Below are 11,410 nucleotides of genomic sequence, written 5' to 3' on the forward strand. Positions count from 1 at the left end.
CTCTGTTCTAGAGGGAGTCCGCTGTGAATGGGAAGGCACTAACAGGGCAGTGACTTGTGGGCAGCGCAGGATTGGGACTTGATTCGTTTGAAAGGGGGCGTCTCGCAGGGTTGGTAGGCTTGAAGCAAGGGAAGTGGTGGAAAGAAAGAATTAGTAGACTCTCCCGAAGCAGGAGGGTTGGCGAGAAAGCAAAAGGGGTCTTTCCCTTCAGCCGAGAGGAGCAGGGCACAGGGGCCTGGGGGGGGGGGGCGGCGGCAGGAGCTGGGGGAAGGAAGGAGGGGAAAGGGAAGGCGGAATGAACTATAGCCGGAAACCAACAGAATGCCCAGGAAAAAGTGGGTAGGAGCTGGGATGGTTAACCTCTGTGCCAGAGGTGGAATTCAGATGAGGGCTGCTAGCCCCTGTGAAGTGTTCAAAGGACCTGCTACTGAGGACCCTAGGCAGACAGCAGATATGAGGGGCTGGGTTGCAGGCCAGAGACCTGGCCTGGGCCTGTATGCTCTAGTGGTACAGTGGGCGAGGTTGCTCTGGGGTATGAGAAGCAGAAGGGGGGGGGGGAAGCGCTGCTGAGAAAAAGCTTCCAGGACTGACTCAAAAGAAGAAGACATTAGTAATAGCCCACAGACAGGGTGCTTCAAGGAGGACTGTCCATCACAACGACTGGCTTTGTTAACAACTTTAATGAAAATATGTTTAAACATTTTATGAGCCATCCAGAAGCATGTGCAAAACTGGAAAATCTCCAGACTGGGAGCTCCCCCCCCCCCAAGCCCCAACTCCTGAAATGTCAAAGCGACCAGGACAAATTAGAGGAAGATTGTGCCAGTAAGCAGAAAAGTGACAAATAAACTTAACACTGTAGTACAAGGTGACATACTTGAAGGCATCACCAGACTTTATGAGTCAAGAGGATAAGTCCTGCGCTCTCGGCCACAACCCAGAGTCAGCAGAGCACTCGAGATTCAGAATCTTTAACCTGGGGTCTAGGAACCAGCTCGTGATTTTGAGTTTGAGGGTTCCCTAAAATCAGGTGAAGGAGCATGAACAAAAGGGACAAAAAGATTCTCAGAGGTGAGATTTCTCTCAGAGTATCCTCCGATTCCACCTTGCTGAAGAAATTACCCTTGACATGCAAATGATGGAAACACATTCGCATCTGGGGCCTTGGTTTGTGGTTTTTACCATCAGATGTTCCTGTGGGTGAGCATGTCGAGCCTTCTCAGCGAAGCTTGCTGATTGCAAGCCTTCAGAGGAACGAGGCTATTTCCAGGGCTCCACACTCAAATGGGCAAGCTTTTCCAGTAGCTGAGGTTAATTCTCCATAAGGTGTTGCAGGCCAGGGTCTTAACGATTTGACCTTTATCCTCTTTAGATTCCCCCTAGGTAGCTACACTTCAAAGCAGAGCTTGCTAGTCATTCCCTCGGTCCCCTCCTTTCATCTCCAAATTAGTGCACAAAACCAAGCCACATGGAAAAACAACCAAAGCTGATCGACCATTTATTTATTAAACAGTTAATGGAAACCCTTGTCCAGGCTCAGAAGCCCCCTCAAGTGACGGGGGAATGTTGGGTAAAAATGATAGGTGGGTGGTGACGGCTAGGTGAATGGGCCGGGCCATCACTTTGATTTCCCGCCCCCACTCTACCATCTCCTCTGGTCTCGATATTAGATTTTATTTTCTTGCTTGAGCTTTAACTCCACAAGCCGCCACTACCCCACACTTCTGGTGTCTCAAGGCCCCCAGAGGTTCCTGCGCTTTCTGCCACCCTCACTCGGGGCTCCTGGTATGTGTCTGCAACCTCTCAGGCCAGCCTTGAGTTTAGGTCCCCTCTCGTTCCAGGTTCCCAGATCTCGCAAATCTCAAGTCTCCTAACCTAAACAACTCCTTACGGTGCTCCCCAAGTTGGCATAGCCGCACCCGGCCATAAAGGGAAGATCTGAGACTCCCCATTCAGTCTCTCCGGTCCTCTAGCTGAGCGGTCAGAGCAGATGGCGCGGAAATGCACGCAGGAGCTTGTCCTAATGTTCCCCAGATGCCTTTTCCCCATACCCGCCGCAACCGCGTTGGCCTCCTGATCCCTACTTCTGCTTCCCGGTCTGGGGAAGAGGGTCTGGGGGTGCCGCAGCCTGGGCCCCGGGCGCGCGCAGCCCCGCTCCTCCCCGCGCGGCCCCACTTGTGGCCTCGCCGGCAGCCGCGCAGGGACAGCTGCATTTCTCGCAGCCCGCCGCTAGGAAGCCGGCCTCGCCTCGCTTTCTCCGCCTCCCGGCGCCCAGCCGCGCCGCCGCGCCACCGAGCCGGGCCCGCAGCCGCCGCCACCGCCGCCACCGAGGGACCGCGCCCCTCCCCCGCCGCCTGGCCCCAGCGGCCCGCGGGAGCGGACGCGAGTGCGGTGCTCGGTAAGACCCCGATTCGCTCTCGACGCCCCTACCGCGAGCTCGTGGGCGCCGCTCTCCACCCCGGCCCGGCGGCCCCACCTTCCCCGGGAGCATCGCCGAGGCACGGCCGCCAGGGCCGGGCCGTCGCGAGTTTGAGTCCTCGCGCCGTGGCCACGGCTTCCCGGCAGCCCGCGCCTCCGCGGCAGATCCGGGTGGCCCTCTCTCCCCAGCTGCCCGCCTCGTCCTCCGGCCCTGGGCGCAGGGGGCGTGCGGCACCGGGGCCACAATCGGAGGGGTGGTCACCGGCCGGCGCCGCGGGGAAGGGACGCAAGGCCTGGGGAGCCTGCTCCTCCCGGGTCTCCGCTCCCCGGTCCCCGCTTTGTGTGGACACCCTCCCAGCTTCGGCCCGGCTGGGGGCGCAGGCTGAATGGCGATGGTGAAGCGGGGGCCCGGGCTGGGAGCTGAACTCCTTTTAGGGGGAGGGGAGGCTCGCTTCCTGCTCCCGCCGTGGTCACCGACCGGCTCAGCTTTTTCAGGTCCCACCCGGTCCCCTGGGAGCTGCATCTCTCCGCGACCCGGCTGGGGAAAGTTCAGAATGCACTGTCCCCGCCCCTGCTCCCCCGCCCCTCGGACTCTAAGTGCCTGGGGCTCTGAGCTCCAGGGGGCCGGGGCTTGCCTTTATTCCTCGGTTTTCTCCTTGAGTAATTGCCTTGCACCCCAGCACGGGCTTGTCTATCTTCTCCCCTTAAAAATAAAGTTTTAGCTCCAAGTAATTTATACTGCTATGAAATTCCAGGGGAGGGTGTTTTAAGGGAGAGAGATTTTAGATTTCCCGTATTTGTTTGTTTATTGTGAGATTGGAGGATGAGGGGATAATTGCAGTATAGTGAAGAGACACCCTAGGGAGGATGTTGGGGTAGAAGATCATGGGTCTTGATCTCCACCTGTTCCTCGGGCAGCCTGAAACCCGGGATATACGGGATATACACTTTTTCTCTTGCTTATCTTGCAATACCCTGAGCCACCTGGCCCAGGAGAAAAGGGTTCTGGGCGCTTCCTTCCACTCACCCCCTTCTTTATCGGCTGATGAAATTAGCCAGGCTGCTCGAAGGAGGTGACGAAGGAGGTGACGGCGGATACTAGTACTCTCCTTATGGATGTCATTTCATTGTGAAGTGTGGTCCCTGCTGGATCACATGTGAAGTGGCACCTTTGTGCCGCGGGCTTCGGCCCGCTAGAGGTTGTTGCATCCAATAGGGTTGGGTTGGAAATCCCCTGTCTGCTCTCTGCTGCTGCTGGAAAGAAAAAGGGGACAAGGAAACAGAGACTGGAGGGTGGGCCATACATAGCTCAGGGCTGGTGAGACAACAGCGGGGATGAGGGAGGGGGGAAACCAGGCCCATGAGTTAAACCAAGGGCCTCTTTGGGATCTGGCGAAAGCTATACCCTAACTGCACTTCCCAAACAGGCCCAGGTACTGGTGCATCCTCACGCACTGCCAGAGGGCTAATATACCCCCTTGGAACTAGGCTAGAGTTTGTGGTCTACTCCAGGCATTTTGGAACAGATTCCTTCTTTGTGCCTAGTTAGTAAATAATCCCAGGACGCCCAAAGCAGAACTCTTATGAGGTCCTTTCTCAAGCCGCTTTGAACTTGTGGCCATGGAGACCTGGAAGCTCTGGCCCAGCTCCCAGCTCCCTCCAGTTTGCTAGAGGACAGGGACAATGGAGGTGGCCATTCTTCCATGACAGACTTTGCTGTCTGTGAGGTGTGGAGACCCTCGGCACTGTGTTGGGGCACCAGGGCTATTGAATCAGAGGAAAACAAAGGACAAGTGTGGGGTGGGTGTAGGAGGCGAGTCTTTTGGGGACCCCTGTTCGCTTTAGGGACATGAGGTTGAAGAGCCTTATGGAGAGTGTTCAGTGTGCATGCTCCTTCTGGGGAAGCCTTGGAGCACATTTGCCCAGGAAAGCAATCTGGGTAGCTGCAGGGCCTTCCGTATACTGGACTTCAGAATGCAAGCGGAGACCAGACAGGCCACTGGGGCTCATCTCCTGTGCTGCCCCAAAGAGGGCAGCCCTGCTTTTCTTCTCTATGACTTCCTGGGCACCAGGGTGCCGGGTGGTGTTCATCTATACCTACTTGGGATCTGGGTGAGTCCAGGAGGGTCTTCCATGTCAGACTTACCTGCCTCAGTACTGAGAAGTTTTCCATTGGCTCACACCACCTCTGATGGACCAGAGCGATTGAATGGCCTTTTAATGATGCCACTAGCATTGTCTTTAAAACCAGTCATAAGCAATAAATGCAGCAACACTGCTTAGAAATGGAACTCCCACCACATAAAATTTGACAATGGCTTTTTTTTTTGTGTGTGTGTGGCAGCAAGGGTCTTCAGATTGTTCTTAGTGTGATAAGAAGTTCTGACTCCATAGACCTAGCCTGCACCCACCTCACTCCGTGCAACCCAGTGAGGAAAGTGTTTGGCATACAGCACCTCTTACATCTGTTTTTTTCCTTCAGAGTTCCCCAAAGTCACTCTGCTCTGTTACTAAGCAACAGAGCAGAGAATTTCCTAGAGCCTTGGGCACCAGGCTCACCTCTGACCAGGCCAGGTGAGTGGAGCAGGTGGTGCCTGTGGCTTGCTGGCTCCTGCCCATGTGACAAATAACTGTTGGGTCTGGAGCCCCAAAATGACTAAAGCCTAGCAGTCCCTGATATGGGAGTTGGAAGCCTCCTTGGTGGCATGCAAGGCTCTTGTGGCAGGGTTCACCTGCCCTTGTGGCCAGGATTTATCTTTCGGCTGAAGTTCTGGCTTCCAAATGTTGGTGAACTCAAGATGTTAGCTGCACTGGCTGCTCCGCTGTCCGATCCTCTTTGCTTCCAGCCTCCCAGAAATACCTCTCATGTGCAGGAACAGTGCAATAGATTCCTTCCTAAGAGAGCAGCTAAAGTTCTCGTCTTCACAAGAAGCCACGAGCTGGGATGTAGCTCAGTTCGTGGATGGCTAGAACACTTGTCTAGTTTGCACAAAGCCCAAGATTCAATCCCCAGCCCCTAAACTGGACACAGTGGCAGACGCCTGTCATCCAAGGCCTGGGGAGGAGGAGGCAAATGGAGCAGAAGTTCAAGGTCAACGTCATCACTGGCTACGAGGAGAGAGTATAAAACCCAGCCTGGGCTAGGTTAGACCCTGTCTCAAAAAAAAAAAAAAGATTAAAAAGTAAAATAAAACCATTCATAAACAATAGATGGAGTAATTGCTTGGGAACATAACTCCCCTCTTTAGAGCCTGTCCTGGAACTAGCTCTTGTAGACCAGGCTGGCCTCAAACTCACTGAGACCCACCTGCCTCTACCTCCCGAGTGCTGGGATTATAAGCGTGTGTGTGCCACCATCACCCGGCTTCATAACTCCCTTTTTGAGAAACACAGCCACCACTTTTCTACTGTTTCAAAGGTCTTTAGAAAGTTCTTGGTTGGATACCAGTGGTATTTATTTATTTATTTATTTATTCATTCATTCATTCATTCGTTTGTTTTTTCGAGATAGGGTTTCTCTGTGTAGCTTTGGAGCCTGTCCTAGAACTCTCTCTGTAGACCAGGCTCAGCTCAAAATCACAGAGATCTGCCTGCCTCTGCCTCCCTAGTGCTGGAATTAAAGGCATGCGCCACCACTGCCCCCACCGCCCCCACCACCACTGGGTCAGATACCAGTGTTTAACCTGAACTTCAGTAAGGAGTCAAGCCATTTTTTTTTGTTTGTTTGTTTTTCTTTGGATTTTCGAGACAGGGTTTCTCTGTAGTTTTTGGTGCCTGTCCTGGAACTAGCTCTTATAGACCAGGCTGGCCTCGAACTCACAGAGATCCGCCTGCCTCTGCCTCCCAAGTGCTGGGATTAAAGGTGTGTGCCACCAACGCCCGGCCAGTCAAGCCATTTTTATGCCCACTTCCACCAAAGCGTCTTTGTGGTTTGTTGGTTTTGTGGTACTGGAATTTGAATTCAGGACTTTGCCGGACGCTGTACCACTGAGCTCTGCCCCTAGCACTAGAGCTTACGGATCCCCAGCACTTACTTAGGCATTCCCAGAAGGCTCTGAATCTTCTTCTGAAGCCTTGTAAATGCTTCAGCATCTCATTCTTAGAAGGCATTGGAGGAGGTCTCACATATGCTCTAGGTTCCTTTCATAGAAACTGTTGCTATTATTTCTGAATGTGGGCTCCGCATTGTTACTAAGGAAAGAAACTTTGGTTAAAACTGTAGAGGCTGCGGCAGATGAGGCGTTGCCGGGAAGGGACAACGGTGGAGGTGTGGAGTTGCTGAAATGTCAGGGAGAGAGAGAACAGGTCAGTATTAGCCACTTTGCTGTGGAATCAGCTCTAACCTGTTCTCTCAGAGTTTGCCCTGTGGGCTGTGGGCAGCGGTACGGCTGAATGGCTTGTCTTTTAATGCTAGTGTTGGTCCACAGGGACAAGGCACCTAGTGAGGGTGTGGCAGGGTGGGCAGTGGAGAGTGGAATGGTGTGGAAGGCAGCAGCAAAAGGCTTCCTGTGGAGGAAGAGGCACGAGGGCTAGAGATATGGTATGGAGGGTAAAAGCTCTTGCTTTTACACACACTCACGAACGCGCACACACGTGAGTAAAAATGTAATCTCTCACCTTGTCAAGAAGTCAACTCAGATGTGTTTTGTTTTTGTTTGTTTGTTTGAGACAGGGTTTCACTGTTTAGCCCTGGCTGGCCTGGAACTTGCTTTGTAGACGAGGCTGGCCTCAAACTCAGATATCTACCTACCTCTGCTTGATGGGATGTGTCCTTTTTAAAAAAAGATTTTTTTAAAAAAGAGTCATTTATTTTATATGTATGCGTGTTTTAGTCACATGTATATATGTCCCTGGAACACATGTGTAGTTATGTGTAGATGTGAGCTACCATATGGATGCTGGGAACGGAAGATTGCTCTTAAATACTGAGCTATCCCTTCACCCCGTTGTATGCTCAGTAGTTAGGGGTCCTTATTTCCTCACGAGACCCTACGAGCTGACATTCATTTTTCAGGTGAGGAAATAGACCTAAGAGGTAGCAAGAGGCTTAATAACACACCCAAGGTCAAGTATCTCAAAGCAGAGGAGCTAGAAGTGGGCTGAGGGAGCCTGGTTGCAGGCTCACACACTTGGAGACATCCTTAGTAGCTCCCTGTTTAGTTGGTCGAGGTGGGGGAAATACGGGCTGTACTCAGGGTCTGCCAATACAGTGGCCAGTGTCACTGCAATGGGTCCAGTAGTCTGTTAAGAACTGCTAGCCAGACAGTCTGCTGAGGCCTCACTAAGGCCTGGCCCTGCCCTCAAGAGGCCCGTAGTCTAGTATCTAATAATAAGACGAACATATTAGTCTAGCATTTTGGTCACCCTGGCAGGGGCTGTGACAAGATGAAACACTGGGATCAGAGGTGTAGCTCAGGGGTAGAATATGATGAAGCCCTTGCCCTGTGGAACGAAAATATGAAACCCTGAAGAAGGGGGTAATTGCCAGTCGGAAGACATGCTTGAACTGACAGGCCTTCTTGGGGGAGGGGACTTGAGTGGAGTGAGGCTAAAGGTGACATCTGTCTTCCAGGCACTTGATCTGGTCCCAGAAGACAGTGTGTTCCTATTCTGTGGGGTTAGCATAGCCCTGGGACTGGCCTGTGGGCATGTGAAAAGGGTTTGGGTTTTAGGATCTTGTGACATCTTTGCCAGGGTGAGGCAGGAACTCTGCAGTGGGGTTGCTTGCTGGATGCATTGGGTTTGCTTTTGTCTTTGAGTTTTGTGTGTTGTTGTTATTTTGGGGACTGTCCCGTTCTAGCCCAAGCTGACATGAAACTTGCTATATTGGACTAGGCAGGCCTTGAAGTCTTGACAGTCTTCCTGCCTCAGCCTCCCATGTGCTGGGAATATAGACATGAGCTACCATGCTAAATTTCATTTGTTTTTCTGAGACATGGCCTCATTTTGTAGACCAAGTTGGCCTGGAATGCACTCTGTAGCCTAAGCCGGGCCTTAGACTCATGGTAAGCCTTTTGCCTCTGCCTCTTCTCTGCCCTTAAAGTGTTGGGATTATAGACATATGTCACCGTGCCTGACTGCTTTTTTGCATGTGTGGTTTTGGTTATTTATCTTTATTGCTTTATGTGTATGGTTGTTTTACTTGCATGTATGTTGATACACCACATGCTTACCTGCTCACAGAGTCCAAAATAGGGTCTTATATTCCTTGGAACTGGAGATACAGATGGTTATTAGCCACCATGTAGGTGCTGGAAACCAATCCTAGGTCCTCTGGAAGAGCAACCAGTGTTTTAACCACTGAACCATCTCTTCAGCCACGTTTTTATGGGTTTTAATAGCTAAGCATTAGCCACGTCTTGTAATGCCTTCAGCGAGCACACTACAGAGGTAGAAGTCTTGCAAGCTTTGTTGCTCAGAACACAGCTGTTCATTGGACAGAGGACCAGAGGTGAATATGTTTAAACTGCAGACAGAAGACTGGAGGAGGATATAGGGAGGATGTTCCAGATATGCCGTAATGAGCAAGAAAAGTGACTCATGGGAGCAGAGGGGAATGCCCCCACCTAACCCAAAAGGCTTTGGAAATGGGAACAAGATTCATTTGTCTTTGTGGTTTAAGAAGGTCCATCTTCAGACAGGAAGCTGAAGTGGCGGCCCCAAGAGGTCCATGCCTGCTCGGGACAGAAGCATCAAAGCTGGGATTTTTGAGATGGAAGGCTGCTCAAATCTGGCTTAACCTCTCCTTGTCCTGTGGAATCACTGGAGAGAGCTGAGTGACAGAAGGTAGCCTGTCCATGAATTTAGAGCCAAAACATCAATCCTACCTGCTCAGCAGCTGGAACTCATGCCCTGGGTCCCTGCTGCAGAGATGCTCTGTGGGGAGTGACCCAAAGCCTTGGGGAAAGTGGCAGGAAACCCAGAAGTAACAACATTTGTCAGATACTGGCTGCAGAGAGCATCAGATCTGTTCAGAAGATGGTTGCCCTCGGAGTTCCTGGGTTATCGGCTTCAGCCCCTGTGTGAGCTCTGGGCAGACACAGGGGCCCCCAGGAAACACTGCAGAAAGAATGAGCAAACAGTAGGTGATCCAAGTTTGTTCTCTTTGACCACTTACTTGCTGGGCCAACAGGACAATCATTTCGTGATCCCTCCCACTGACAGAAAAAGGATCGTGACAGGCTGAAGGGCAAGAGCAAGGTTAGCAAAGTACATCTGGGGAGTTTCTCAAAACACATAGTTCTTCTAAAGATGGTCAAGTGCGGACATGTTCATTTATTATGATTTTTTTCCTGCGCCCTAATCCAAACATAAAAGACTTCAACATTTAGGGAAAATGTGTTATGACAATCTCAACACTTTATCAAGATAGCTACAGAAGTCTCAGAAGAAAACAGGCTTGCTGTCAAGAGGGACTCTATTAAGAATAAATCAGACGGGTGGTGGTGGCACATGCCTTCAATCCCAGCACTCGGGAGACAGAAGCAGGCAGATCTTTGTGAATTTGAGCCCAGCCTGGTCTACATAGTGGGTGCCAGGACAACCAGAGTTTATCTCAGGCAGACATGGTGGTGAATGCCTGTAATTCCAGCACTCAGAAAATCTTGAGTTGAAGGACCGCCTGGAGTATATAGTGAGATTCTGTCTCAGAAGAGAAAATGGGATGGGGATATGGCTCAGCTGTTAAGAGTGCTTAGTGCTCTTGCAACCATGTTGGGCAGCTTATAAACACCCCTAACTACAGCTCCGGGGATATCTGATGCCTCTGGCCTCCGTGAACACCTATACTTGTGTGTACACGCGAGCACGTACTTGCGCACACACAATTTAAGTAAATTTTTTTAAAAACAGGGCTGGAGAGATGGCTCAGCAGTTAAGAGCTTTGCTTTTTCCAAAGCTGGGATTTGGAGCTTTGCTTGGGCAAAGATGCTCTGTGGTTGTGTCGGGCGGCCAAGCTCAGGAAGTGATTTCACTTTGTTCGGGTCTGAGATTGGTTTCAGTTCCAGGCTGTACCAGGGGCCGGGTGCTGCTGAGAGTCAAGGGAGGAGGCAGCAGGGAGGGAGTTCCACTGTTGTCTGTGTACACAAGTGACAAGGTAGGTTGACAGGGGATTCCTGGGCTGAGCAGGGAAGAGAGGTGAATCTGAGGTGGCGTTAGAAAGCAGCAGTTGAGTGACTGGAGACTTGGCTGGGGGCAGTGATGGGGGGTAGAGGCAGCAGATGAAGATATATGTGCAGGTCTTCATGGTACTTTATAAGAGAAGATGGTCCTAGACGTAGGCCAAGGGAAGTCTCACCCACAGATTGCCTGAGTGAGGTAGCTCTCCCACAAGCAGACGGGGAAAGTAAACTAAGCATGCTCCAAGGTCAAATGCGTCCTGTGCTGACATCCTTAAGATGAGCCCCTTCGGGCCTGCAGAGACGGATCAGCAGCGAAGAGTGCTCTCTGTTCCTCCAGAGAACCTGATTCCCAACACCTAAGTCAGGTGGCTCAGAGCCACCTCTAACAGTAGCCCCAGGGAAATCTGACTCATTCTTCTGGCCTCAAGGACATGCACGTGACTTGCTATCACCCTCCCCCACACAGTTTTCTTAGATTCATTTCTTTTGTGTATATGAATATTAGCCTGCATGTATGTATGTGCGCCACATATGCATGTACCCTTGGAGGTCATAAGAGGGCATCAGATCCTCTCAGCTAGAGTTCTGGTCACTTGTGAGGTACCATGTGCTGTGTAGGTGCTGGGAACCAAGCCTAGGGCCTTTAGCCCCTATACATGTTTTTTTTTTTTTAAAAAATTTAATTTTATTTATTTTATTTGTGTGTGTGTGCCTGCATGTATGTATGTGCGCCACATATGCATGTACCCTTGGAGGTCATAAGAGGGCATCAGATCCTCTCAGCTAGAGTTCTGGTCACTTGTGAGGTACCATGTGCTGTGTAGGTGCTGGGAACCAAGCCTAGGGCCTTTAGCCCCTATACATGTTTTTTT

The 11,410-nt window shown here is 51.3% G+C and overlaps 1 protein-coding gene across 5 annotated transcripts in view; it reads left to right on the forward strand.

Annotated features, from left to right (window-relative positions):
- Positions 1 to 847: 847 nt before the first annotated feature.
- Positions 848 to 11,410, forward strand: part of Cuedc1 (CUE domain containing 1) — a 92,557-nt gene continuing 81,994 nt past the window's right edge. For 4 of the 5 annotated variants that reach the window (XR_007594384.1, XM_050156971.1, XM_050156973.1 and 1 more), the window contains exon 1: positions 1,947 to 2,398. The gene's annotated coding sequence lies outside the window, so the exon portion shown is untranslated. Of the gene's footprint in view, positions 1,786 to 1,946; positions 2,399 to 11,410 lie in introns of those variants that run through there. The other variant, XM_050156972.1, reaches the window with a different exon arrangement.

This window comes from Alexandromys fortis, unplaced genomic scaffold, assembly GCF_014885135.2.
Source record: "Alexandromys fortis isolate MF-2015 unplaced genomic scaffold, M_Fortis_MF-2015_v1.1 scaffold_31, whole genome shotgun sequence".
Classification (NCBI taxonomy): domain Eukaryota; kingdom Metazoa; phylum Chordata; class Mammalia; order Rodentia; family Cricetidae; genus Alexandromys; species Alexandromys fortis.